Below are 14337 nucleotides of genomic sequence, written 5' to 3'. Positions count from 1 at the left end.
GTACACACCGGGATAAAGCTTTGAATAAAACCAAACGGGTTTAATCCCGAGCAAATAAACGTAGAATGAAATCAATAATAACTATATACAATAAAGTAAAATAATCCGATAAAAACTAAGGCGTCAAGTCACAAGCACAGACGGGGCGAGGGACACAAAATGGCGACCTATCTCTGCTCTTTTAGATGACACAAGCTTCCCAAGAGAAACCAGCACCCAAAGCATTTTGAACAAAACTTGGTGTCCATGTTGCATTCAGTGCCGTAAGCTTGCTTTGATGGAGCTGATATTTTTGGTGACGCATTTTTGTGAGCTAAATTAACTCAACGAAAACGGAATTATGTCCAAAAATAAACAGGTTTATTACCACGGATGCCGATAATACAAAATAAAACGCGCCGGTCTAATCCCTCTGACTGGAGCGCTCCTATTACAGACACACACACATACAGATGGGGAGGATGTATGAAAAATAAACGTTGTGTGTTACTACAAAATAAACGGACTACAAAATGTAAATGTTTCATGATATTTGTTATGTTATATCACCTTTATCTATCAATATTTTTGAAATGCAGATAAAATAGCTGTATGTTGAAATATGTTGAAAAAGTCAAAAGTTTACATGGGATGTACTTACTTTTTCACGTGACTGTATATACAGTACATGTCTTTGCATTCTCTTTTTCTCCTTCGTATATACAGTACTCTTCGGAGTCTCTTTTTCCACAGTGGCATAATTTGCCTGATGTTTGTTAAACTTTTTGGAGTAGTAGCACACCGGGTGATCCACTCCATCCTCATCTTCCTGTAATAGAACTGCCCCAGCCCCCACATCACTTGCATCAATGGCCAACTTGAAAGGTGCTTGAAAATCCGGGGCTGCTAGGACAGGAGAGCTCATTAATATCGCTTCGACGTGGGCAAAGGCAGCCTGGCATTTGTCATCCCAAACAAACTTGGTCTCTTTCCGCAGCAAATTCGTTAAAGGGGCTACCACATCAGAAAAATTCCTGCAGAACCGCCGGTACCAACCAGCCATACCCAAGAATCTCATAAGCTCCTTCTTCCCTTTTGGAACTTGGAAGCGATCAATGGCTTCTATCTTGGCTGTCACCGGTTGCACCTGAACCTGACCTACTACATCGCCTGGGAACACCACCTGTACTTTTACAAACTCACTCTTAGATAAGTTGATGGTCAACCCTGCGTCGGTCAGTTTCTTGAAAAATGCATGGATTTGTTTAATATGATCTTCCATGGTCATGGTGTGAATGATGACATCAACCAGGTAAGCCTCCACCCCCTCAAGGTCTGGAATGAGCTTATTAATCAGCCGTTGAAATGTAGCAGGCCCGTTTTTCAATCCAAAGGGAAGAACCTTGTACTGATACAACCCATTTGGTGCGACGAAAGCCGAGATTTCCTTGGCTCTCTCAGTAAGAGGAATCTGCCAATACCCTTTCAGCAATTCAAATTTAGTTACAAATTTAGCTGGGCCTATTCTATCAATACAGTCATCAATCCTCGGGATGGGATATGAGTCGGTCTTGGTCACTGCATTGACCCGTTTTAATCCGTACAACAACGAAAACTGCCATCGGGTTTTGGAACCAACACACATGGTGAGCTCCATTCACTGCTGCTTGGTTCGATGATGTCATTCTCCAACATATACTGAACCTCCTTCCGAAGATACTCCACCTTCACAGGGTTCATCCGATAGGGGTGTTGCTTCACAGGAGTGACTTCCCCCACCTCAATATCATGATATACCAAGTCAGTACGACCAGGTACATCTGTGAACAAATGTGCAAACTCAAAAATTAGGCTGGATAGTTGTCCTTGTTGTTCCCTCGTCAAATTACCTAATTTCTCATCTAAATGACTCAACACTTCCGAGTTCGTCAATCTGGGACAAGCCTGGTCATCAAAGTTATCAAACTTCACACCGGCTTCAACCTCTGGATTCTCTTGCACCCCGACTACAGGTGAGACAGGTGAGACAGGAACCATTTTCCCCACAGGCTTCCTCTCATGATATTTCTTCAGTCGGTTGACATGACACAGCTGCCGCTTTTTCCGGTCGGTCGGGAGTTGTCACCACGTAATCTGTTTCATTAACCCTCCTTTCGATTGCATAGGGACCAAAATACCTAGCCTGTAGTGGCTGACCTGGAACAGGAAGCAACACTAACACCCAGTCCTCAGGACTGAAATTTCTTATCTGAGATTTCTTGTCGTCTCACTTTCATTTTATCCTGTGTCACTTTCAAGTTTCCTCTCGCAACTTCACAAGCCTTTGCCAATCTGTGCCTAACCGTTGACACATACTCCACCACTGTTGACTGCGACTCCTCCTGTAGCCACTGTTCTTCACCAATTTAAATGGTCCTCGCACTGAGTGTCCAAACACAAATTCAAAAGGACTGAATCCCAATGACTCCTGAACGGATTCCCTCATAGCAAACAACAATAAGGGTATTCCTTCATCCCAATCCTTGTCACATTCAAAACAATACGTTCTGATCATATTCTTCAATGTCTGGTGAAACTTTTCCAAGGCCCCTTGGCTCTCGGGATGGTAAGTACTTGATCTTACTTGCTCCACTCCAAACAGGTGTACCACTTGCTGAAAAAGCGTTGATATGAAATTGGAACCCTGATCAGACTGGATGACCTTAGGTAGGTCAACCAAAGTGAAAAATTTAATCAAGGCCTTCGCAATAACTGCCGCAGTAATTTTTCTAAGAGGCACTGCTTCTGGGAACCTTGTGGAAGCGCACATGATGGTCAACAAATACTGATGTCCAGCCTTAGTTTTAGGTAAAGGGCCTACACAGCCAATAATGACTCGGCTGAATGGCTCTTCAAAAGCTGGAATTGGTTTCAAAGTTGCAGATGGGACTTTCTGATTAGGTTTTCCCACCAGCTGGCAAGAATGGCAAGATTTACAGAACTCCGCCACATCACGTCGCAATCCTGGCCAGAAAAAATGTACCAATATTCTGTCACATGTCTTGTTCACTCCAAGGTGCCCGGCCAAAGGTGTCTCATGCGCCAAACTCAATATCTCCTTCCGGTACGGCGGTGGCACCACAAGTTGGTCATGAACTTTCCACTCATCGTTTGCTGGCACCTCTGGTGGTCTCCATTTTCTCCTGAGTATTTCCCCTTTCATGAAGTAACCAACAGGTATCTTCATAGCCTCTTCCTCTGTAACGGCTTTATCAATCAAACTCCGGAGCTCCGAATCTCCATGTTGTTCTTCAACAAGTCTCTTTCGGACCAGCACCGTTTGTTCAACCTCGTTCCCAGATATCTCTGACGGACACTCCATTTCCTCTTTTGAATTTTCCTCCAATACCTGTAAGGAACCCAAATCCACATCGCCTTCCTTCTCCTTCTCTTCAGAGCGCTTCCTACCCATAGCACGAGTCACTTCACAGGATGGAAAGATACCAGGAATCTCCTGCTCTAACTGTGCGGTGTTATTTTCCGTACTGGGCTTTTCAACCAACATCGGATTAACAGAAACTCGACCACCAGCCAAATCATTCCCGATAATAAAAGAGATTCCCTCTACAGGAAGACTGGCTTGTAAACCTACGGTGACCGGTCCTGACACCAAATCAGACTTCAAATGGATGACATGAAGAGGAGCTTTAACATAGCCACCAACCCTCTGTAAAAGAACACTAACACCAGTTGCCGTCTTCTCTGACAATGGCAAAATGCCTTCAAGCATCAAAGATTGATGTGCTCCTGTGTCCCTCAATACCCTAACAGGTCTCTGGTTCATTAAGTCTCCATCCAGTGACACAAACCCCTCTGAAATAAAAGGTTTGTAACCCTCTTGAACAAGGTCGTTCTGTGATGCCGTAACTTTGGCATGGGAACCTTCACAAGGCACTGTCCTCCAAGGACGATTTCTCGCATTGGCCAATGCATTCGGAGTTGTACTAGTCTGACTCCGCTCCTGATTTTTTCTTTTCAGGGCGTAACATTGGGACATAAAATGCCCAGGTTTCTTGCAAAAAGCGCAAGTAGGCCCGGAGGAAAAACTCGTGGTCTGCCTCGGGCCCCCCGGAAGATAAGTCTGTCTTGGAACTGTAGTCTTCTGACCCCTAAAAGTCGCGGTATCAGATTTGTCCCCATAGTCCTCTCTAGGCCTCCTCCATGAAAATCTGTTCTCCGAACCCGATTTACCATAACTCCCCTGGCTAACTCTAGGCGGGAAGTTAGGTTTGTGGAACCCCATCCTGTGTGTCAAGGCATAGTCATCTGCTACGGTTGCTGCCTCATACAACTCTGGTACTTTCTTTTCATCCAGGCGTACTTTAATGTCCATGTGGACACACTGTTTGAATTCTTCCACCAAAATGAATTATCGTAACAGGTTGAAGTCTTTTCCAATCACCTTCGAGTCACACTGCCTATCAAACATGGTTTCCTTCATTCTGGCAAACTCCACATGGGTCTCACTCTCCCTCTACCTGGCATTCCTGAGTTTTTGCCGGTAAGTTTCAGCGACCAATTCATAGGCTTTGAGAATGGATTTCCTCACTATCTCATAATCTGCACATTGGTCAATCGGAAAAGCCAAAAATATATCTTGAGCTTTACCCATCAGTACACTTTGCACTAACATAGTCCAGGACCCCACAGGCCATTTTAGCATTTGAGCCACCTTCTCAAAATGTAAAAAAAAACTTGGCTACATCCTTTTCATTGAAGGGTGGAACCAGCCTCACATACCTACCAACATCCCAAGAGTTCTCACTAGTTGTCGAACTAGCCGGCATGGATACTACTTCTCTCCGTTCTCCCAGTAATTCCAGCTCCTTGAGTTTAAGTTCCTTCTGATACTCCATGTCCTGTTCCTTTAACTCCCTTTCGGCTCTCCTTTCCTCTGCTCTTCTTTCTTCTTCAGCTCTCCTTTCCTCTGCTCTTCTCTCCTCGAGTTCCTTTTCAGCTCTCCTTTCCTCTGCTCTTTCCTCTGCTCTTCTTTCTTCTTCAGCTCTCCTTTCCTCTGCTCTTCTCTCCTCGAGTTCATTTTCAGCTCTCCTTTCCTCTGCTCTTTCCTCTGCTCTTCTTTCCTCGAGTTCGAGTTCCTGTTCTGCTCTTTCCTTTGCTCTTCTTTCCTCGGCTTTCCATTCCAACTCTTTTAACCTTTCCTGGCTCTGCATTTGCATCTCCATTTTCCAGAGCTCCACATTTCCTTTCTCCTCGGGTATCCAATCCAAGGCTACCTCTTCCCATGTTCCTTGTCCCACTAGAGACTCCACCACCAATGTCTGAATCCAGGCTTTCTTCATACTAACTCGGACCTCCAAGTTAAAATATTTGGCCAATATCATGAGTTCCGATCTTTTTAATGCCTGGAACTGTGCCTCATTAGGGGACGCTGCAAACTTTTCTGCGTCAAACACCATGGTGACTATCAGTTAGCACCTGTTAACCTTCACACAAAAAAAATCCAATTTTTTGAAAAATTTGGGAATGTTAGAAAATTCCAAATTTGGGAATTTTGGGAATGTTAGGGAATTCTATCCTGGACGAGCCCCCAATTTCTGTTACGTGCTCCTCCCCAAACCCCGGTCATGGTGTACCTCCAAGCCCCGAGAGGAGTCATGGCAGAAAGATGTGTTATTCTGTGTGTCAAAGATCAATGGTGAAACCACACCAATTGTTACCAACAAACAAGTATTGTATTAAGGTCACACAAGAATAACAGCACAATAACAATATTAATCAATTGTACAAACAATATATCATTCCTATGATGGTACCATCAGTTTTGTACAATATAACTAACTCACTGTGCTCCAAGTGAGCGAAAATAACATTCCCAATGTCTCTGTCCCAGCTTCAAACCAAGTTCGATCCATGCTCCAGTGATCGTCAGAACGATGTTGTATCGAGACCAGAATCCCGTTCATTTGACAGTCACACAGCCAAGATAGGCAAAGGTATCCTCAAGAGGCGACTGGGACATCACACCTTCGGGTATGGACGTTCAATGGCTCACAAACGGTGAACCGCAAATTAACCTTCGGGTATGGACGTTCAACGGCTCACAGACGGCGAACCGCAAATTCCCACTCAAAATCCACGTTACACACACACACCAGGTTAACGTCTGGATGCGGTGAAAAGGTTGAAGCGAGGTGAAAAGCCTGGAGCGATCCGAAATCGTGCGCGAGGCAAAAATGGCCAACGGCCCGTACTCGAGACGTAACGGCCCTCCAATGATTCTCTTCGGAATCAACCGCAAAACCTGTCACGCAGGTTTATCTGTCACAGCGATAACAACTCTGTCACAGGAATCCCTTTCCCAGGAAACCCAAAGCTCACTCATGACCCCCGTTCGCCAGCGTTTGTTCAAGACCTCCAAGTAGCTTGGCTTCTGCTCCACCTTACTCGCTCTGCCTCCTTTCCTCCTCTTCTTCCTCTTCTTTTCGTCGTCCGGTTCCCGATACGGTTTCCGGTTTCTTTTAAAACACTAACTTTTTTTTACCTTTTGAAAACAGCTATCTCCAATTCACTTAAACGATAACAATAATAGTACATGCAACCAAAAATGTGTACAGTGGATGAGAACCACAACAACGGAAGTGACGAATCCGTAACAGTATGCTATTAGCCAATTATTGATTAAGAAAATATTTTGTGATCAATATTTGTTGATTTTAATTGTGCAATTAATCAATCAATTATTGCGCACCTCTCACACCCAATACAGTCTCTATTAGCTTCATGGCGGCATTGCCGGGCACCAGAGGCACCCCGGCAATGCCACGCTGGAGGATATTTAATTATCTTACATGGGGGCTTTGTACTTTGAATGTATCTGCACTTGTTTTTCCATTTTTCAAAAAGGTTTGGAGCCAGGAACACCTCTGTAATTCCAGTTGGAGCAGTAATCTCCCTCACAAATGGGAAAATATGTGACACTCATTAGGGTCTCCATAGAAAAGGGGAACGTTATGCTTAACTTCATTATATGGGACTAATTCCCATTGCATCATGGTTGAAAGGGGTGGGGTGGAACCTTTTGACTCCCCCTTGTATTTGATGTTCCCATTTGATCACTTTCTGCATAAAATCGTGATCTCTGATTCAAATTTCAGATGCTGTGTTCATTTGTCTCATATTTTGTCCTTGTGGCCTCTGCCACCGAAGGTGGACGAAGGTTATGTTTTCACCCCTGTTTGTTTGTCTGCCAAAGATAGAAGGCTTTGAAGGAACCAAAAAAATAAAATAAGGAACTTTATCATTATTCCTTTTGTTCGTTTTTTTTCTTTTTTCTTCCTTTTTTTTAAAGGCAGACTGCAAGATGACATCTTAGTTTTTAAAATGAACTCATTATAAAAATTGATATGATGTGAAAAAACCTTCTCCATTATACTTTTTTAAGAGAGATGTGCAAGCAGTGATTTTACAAAAGTGCAGGAGGGATGGAGATGGGATCCAAGTAGGCGAAGGGTGGAGGGTGGCTGGGAGTTCAAGTCTTCATGACAATTGATATCGGAAGATGCAGTCATACGATGATGTTTTGAAATTGGCTCAGACTTTGAGAAAATTGTCTCATTACCTCCGCCACCAAAGGTGGATGAAGGTTGTGTTTTCACCCCTGTTTGTCTGTCTGTCTATTTGTCTGTATGCTTGGCTGTTTGTGAACAGGATATCTCAAAAAGTTTGGAGGGATTCGGCCGAAAGTGGGTGGACAGGTTGGGTGTGTGACAAGAAATAAATTATGAGATTTTGGTGAAGATTTTGATCTGGATGAGAGCATTTGTTGTGATTCTCCATCAGTGAGTGGGCTAACACAGATAGACAGCAGAACATCCCAAAATTTTATGCACGGATTTGGATAAAACTTGGTGAAGATATTGGTTGTGTGACAAGGACAAAGTGAAATATGTTTTTTATTTTTGATATTTTTTTCTTTTCATATTTTGGTGAAGATCTGAATCCAGATCCTGATATGAGAATTTTTTTTAATTTTCAAGTGATTCTTCACCATTGAGTGATAGAGCCAATACGATACGTACAATGGTATTTCAAAAAGTTGTGGACGACTTATGACAAAACTAAGTGGATGAGTTGAATATGTGACAAGAACGAGCCGATTCGATTTTTGGTCCGGTCCGGAATAAGTTCTGTGGGATACAAAACATAAACTGTTTATGCTGGTTGAGGTACGCTCCTTCTTTTTTATTTTTGTCTCTAGTTTTGTAATCATGTGTATACCTTGCAGGAATCGATGACACAAACTGCAAGGTTGAGTGTAGATTAAGCTCACAACTGTAAGTCTTATTCGGACTGTTTGGACTATTTTCCATTTCTTAGGTAATTGTGTGTGTTCCTTTCATTTTATTTAATTTCCTCACAAGTTATATACTGAGCTCACAACTTTAGCTCGTATATCATTATTGGCCGAACAGAACAGACCAGCCTGGTGTTGGCTTAGCGGTTGGGGTGCCGGCTTGGGATCCTTGGATGCTGAGTTCGAATCCCGGTCAATCGCTAAACGTAACACCAGGGGGGTTGACTCAGCCTGTCATCCTTCCGAGGTCGCCAAATTGAGTACCAGCTTGCCTGAATGATCCCGGTGTGTACCCCGATTTAGGAATATGTACACTGTATCCCTGCGCATCGTAAGAGGTGACTCAGGGTTGGCATCAGGAAGGGCACCTGGCCCCAAAAAAAAAAAACATTGCCTCAAACAGGGAACCATGATCGTAATGGGGCCCGCAAGGCTAATCCCCGCTCTCGTGGGGAAAAATGGCCTTAAAACGATTATTCATATATTCATTCAGATCATGTATACCTATCGCTCGTGTCTGGCCATTGTAAGATAAGTTCGACTGCTGCTCTTTAATTTAGATCCTTGTGAAAAACAAGTTTCATGCAGCACTAGCATTTTGTATCCCACCATATAATTAGTCTGCTGCGCATTCGTCAGTTATTTCGATGCATGATGCACTCTGCCAGGCACAGTGATTTTGGCCAAAGTAGGCTGCAGTTTGCATGCTCACTTTAACAAGAGGTGACAATAGTTATGGAATTCGGGCATTTGCTAAATCTGACACTTCAAGCAATGTGGAATTAGACAGTACAAGCAGAGGTACCCGTCCTGTGGGCTTCAATTGGGAAGCCGAAATGAAAAGGCAAAATATCAGAAATTGAAGACAGAAATTTTTTATTTTAAACGATTCATATAAACATCCGTCAAATCATATCACACGTAAATCATCAAAATCAAAACAGTATCTTTAGAATACTAAAATTCGTCACTGTCATGGAACCATATTTGAGCGAATGTTGGATGCGATTGATCACTTTCTGGCTGGAGTGGTCCAATGCGATGGTAGACTTTACCTTGAAGCTTCACCATGGGGCTGAATCCTGGCATGAAGTGCTCCTTGATTCCGATCGATGCCATGGCCAAGGCATTGTTGAACTGGCGTATCTTCTCAATAAACTCCTTTCGGTCGAACAGAACTTTGAAATCTTCAGGGTAGGTCTCGAGCAGATTGATCGCAATTTTGCCCTTCTCACAGCAGGATCCAGGTCGTTCGTCATTCCAGTAGTGGGCCTTGCAGAAGGGGCGCTTACGTCCTGTATCATACAGACTTGGCAGCTTGTGACCTTGCTGCTTTGCTGGATAGTCAGCTTCCTCAAGGTGCTGGACATCAAACACTGCTCCAATCCTCCTCTTTTGCGTTAGAGCCACTTTAAGCTGGACTTTCCTAGCGCTCTGGTGTGCAGCTGTGTCACGATCTTGTTCACCAGATCTGTATTCCTCGGACTGCCTCCGAGACTGGTGTGCAGCTGTGTCACGTCCTTGTTCACCAGATCTGTATTCCTCGGACTGCCTCCGAGACTGGTGTGCAGCTGTGTCACGCACTTGTTCACCAGATCTGTATTCCTCGGACTGCCTCCGAGACTGGTGTGCAGCTGTGTCACGTCCTTGTTCACCAGATCTGTATTCCTCGGACTGCCTCCGAGACTGGTGTGCAGCTGTGTCACGCACTTGTTCACCAGATCTGTATTCCTCGGACTGCCTCCGAGACTGGTGTGCAGCTGTGTCACGTACTTGTTCCTGCCTCCGATAGTCCTCGTCTAGGCGAGCCTTCTTTCTTGAAACAGCTTCCTTGGACGTTTTCGTTAATGAGGCTTTCCGTTTGGTTGGCATTTTACCGGTTTATCTGAAACAGTACCCGCCCTGAAACACGTACCAGAGAAAACAAATCGTTTTGGCAATGGCCTCTCCAATATTGTACTCGTTTGTGACATTTGTCACATTGTCTCCAGTACCCGTTTGTGACGATGTTTTCATTGTGACGAAAATATTCGAATTCGAATTTATTTATTCGTATTTATTCGAATTGCATGAATATGTGAATTGTGATTGTGTTTCATTGTGATGTTTGTGCGGCGACGGGCGGTGTGTACAAAGAGCAGGGACTTAATCAACGCGAGCTGATGACTCGCGCTTACTGGGAATTCCTCGTTCATGGGACACTGCCTCAAGCCCCAGTCCCCATCACGGATAGGGCTCAGCGGTTTACCCGAGCCTGACGGCGAAGGGCAAGGTACACGCTGGCCCGTCCAGTGTAGTGCGTGTGCGGCCCCGGACATCGAAGGGCATTAAACGTTCATTAAACATTCAACGTTCATTAAACATTAAACGTTCATTAAAGGATTACGAAACGAAAAACATTACGAAATTACGTTCACACCGTCACGTCAAACACTACCGTGATCACATACATCGTCACAACATCGTCATAATGAGAATATCGTCACAATGAACGTTATGCGAACGCGAATGTTATGCGGGAGTCCAAACCTGAGAATGCTGGAGACCAAAGCTGAAATTGGGAAAACTAAATAGCCTATTTTACTCCCAGGGGTCCCAGGATTACGGACCCAAAATATCTTTGTGATCGGTTTCGCAGTTTTTACGGTACCTTCGAACAGACAGACGGACATTTGGTGAATTATAGTAAGACGGAGGCTCAGCCAAAAGCCTTGTATTTTAAACCTTATTTCTGTCTACCTGAGGAAACCATTAAAGCAGATACAGGACCAAGATTGAACCGTTAAAATGCTGGCATGAACAATCCTGGCATGAACAATGCTGGCATGAACAATGCTGACATGAACAATGCTGACATGAACAATGCGAACATGAACAATGCTAATATGAACAATCCTAATATGAACAATGCTAATAGGAACAATGCTGGCATGAACAATGCTGACATGAACAATGTTAACATGAACAATGCTGGCATGAACAAAGCTAACATGAACAATGCTATCATGAACAATGCTATCATGAACAATGCTGGCATGAACAATGCTGGCATGAACAATGCTAATATGAACAATGCTATCATGAACAATGCTGACATGAACAATGCTGGAATGAACAACACTGGCATGAACAATGCTGACATGAACAATGCTGGCATGAACAATGTTAACATGAACAATGCTGGCATGAACAATGCTGGCATGAACAATGCGAATATGAACAATGCTTATATCAACAATCCTAATATGAACAATGCTAATAGGAACAATGCGAACATGAACAATGCTGACATGAACAATGCTGGCATGAACAATGTTAACATGAACAATGCTGGCATGAACAATGCGAACATGAACAATGTTAATATGAACAATCCTAATATGAACAATGCTAATAGGAACAATGCTGACATGAACAATGCTGACATGAACAATGCTGGCATGAACAATGCTGACAGTAACAATGTTAACAGTAACAATGCTGGCATGAACAATGCTGGCATGAACAATGCTAACATGAACAATGCTAATATGAACAATGCTAATATGAACAATGCTAATATGAACAATGCTAATATGAACAATGCTGACATGAACAATGCTGGAATGAACAATGCTGGCATGAACAATGCTGACATGAACAATGCTATCATGAGCAATGCTGACATAAACAATGCTGGAATGAACAATGCTGGCATGAACAATGCTGACATGAACAATGCTGACATGAACAATGTTAACATGAACAATGCTGGCATGAACAATGCTGGAATGAACAATGCTAACATGAACAATGCTAATATGAACAACGCTAACATGAACAATGCTGACATGATCAATGCTGACATGAACAAAGTTAACATGAACAGTGCGGGCATGAACAATGCTGGAATGAACAATGCTAACATGAACAATGCCAATATGAACAATGCTAACATGAACAATGCTGACATGAACAATGCTGACATGAGCAATGCTGGAATGAACAATGCTAACATGAACAATGCTAACATGAACAATGCTAACATGAACAATGCTGACATGAACAATGCTAATATGAACAATGCTAACATGAACAATGCTAATATGAACAATGCCAACATGAACAATGCTGACATGAACAATGTTGGCATGAACAATGCTGACATGAACAATGCTGGCATGAACAATGCTGACATGAACAATGCTGGCATGAACAATGCTGGCATAAACAATGCTGGCATGAACAATGCTGACATGAACAATGCTGTCATGAACACCACACTCTAGCTGTGATTGTTCCTGTTAATTTTTTTGTGGCAAACTCCTCCTTTTTCACTCATGATCATTTGCCCATTTATGGCTTTCCCATGATATACTTGAGGACTGTAAATCGTTTCCTTGTTTTTTGATGCTTTCTCTCCTTGTGTTCTTTATTACCCTCGCCAGAGGGAGGGTATTGCATTTGAGTGTTTGTCTGTTTGTTTGTCTGCACAGAATAAATATGATTTTCTTTACAAACGTTGGTCCGATTGATGGAAAATTTTCAGCATAGGTACAACTCCTCCTGTAGAATTTTTTTAATGATAATTATGATGTCATATGTCACGTGGTATGGTCGCCATCTTGTATAAACCGAAAAAATTGCACCTCTATATCTCTGAAAGCGCTGCATAAAAAAAATTGAGACATGAGTCATTGTAAAGAACTCTCCATGGGGAATAAAATTTGTTAATGATGATGTCATAGGTGCCTTCATTATGACGTCATAATTCGACAATTACAAAACTTCATCGGATCAAGATGAAATCTCTTGAGCATCATCCAGGGATAAATTGGTGGAGAGAAAAATAATGATGATGACGTCATCAGTTACGTGGTTTGGCCACCATATTTATTTTAACACAAAAGCCTTTAAAAACACTAAAAACACATCCTGACGTGGGTCTGCAATCTCTGATTGCTCTTTCTTGTTTTCATTTGTTTTTCTTTCCTTGTTTAGAGATTATTATTTTCTATTCTTATTCCTCATTTTTAGCTCACCTAGATTTTAGTCCGGTGAGCTTATTTGTGCGGGCGATCAGTGTCCGTAGGTCAGTAAGTGAGTCAGTTAGTCTGTAAAAACTTCAGTCATTATCACTTGAACTGCACAAACAATTTTGATGAAACTTGGCCACAAGCTTCATATATGATGCCTAACGAAGGTTTATTGACTGTATCAAAATGTTTGCTCATTCAGGGATCTACGAGGAGGGAACTTTGACCCTCTTGTGTTGTGTTACAGCCTGATTTTAAAATGGAATAATTTATAAAAAAAATAGTCACTGACCTACACACAATACCCCATAATGTCGAGGTAGAATTCTTTTTGTAGAAATTTTTATAAAATAATGAAAAATGAAATAGAGAAATATCTAATTTTCACAAGTATTCAACCCCCTTGAGTCAATGCTTCATAGAAGCGCTTTTGGCAGCGATTACATCTTCGAGTGTTATCGGGTATGTTTGTATCAGCTTTGCACATCTGAATTTGGGGAGTTTCCCCCACTCTTCCTTGCAGATTTGCTTAAGTTCTGTCAAGTTGGATGGGGAGTGTTGGTGGATTATAATGCTACATTTGTGTCAGCCTTGATTTTTGTGTTCATTGATTTTCCTCTTTATATTAAAAAAGGATTTCCAACAGAAATCACAATTGTCTATATATTTGGAAACTTTTTCACTTTAACTGTGTCGGTACACACCACCCTTTTTGTGTTATTCAAGGTAAACCTTTTATTCCCATCAGAAGCATCATGGATACCTAACTCCCTTAATGTTACGCTGCTTTCTAACTTGAAAGCTGAGATTTTTAAAATACCAGCTGCCCTTTTTTTCTGATGAAATATTTGCAAGATAATTGTAATAAATGTCTTCGTCAGCCCATCATTTTCAGTAGTAGTGTTTTGTGTACACTTTTTCTGTAGTGTCTCAAACTATATATTCAAAAATAAAGGCACCACTGCCAAGTAAATCTGCATAATAAGCAAG

Source organism: Myxine glutinosa, chromosome 7, assembly GCF_964187855.1.
Source record: "Myxine glutinosa chromosome 7, kmMyxGlut1.1, whole genome shotgun sequence".
In the NCBI taxonomy this organism is placed as follows: domain Eukaryota; kingdom Metazoa; phylum Chordata; class Myxini; order Myxiniformes; family Myxinidae; genus Myxine; species Myxine glutinosa.
This window is presented reverse-complemented; position numbering follows the sequence as displayed.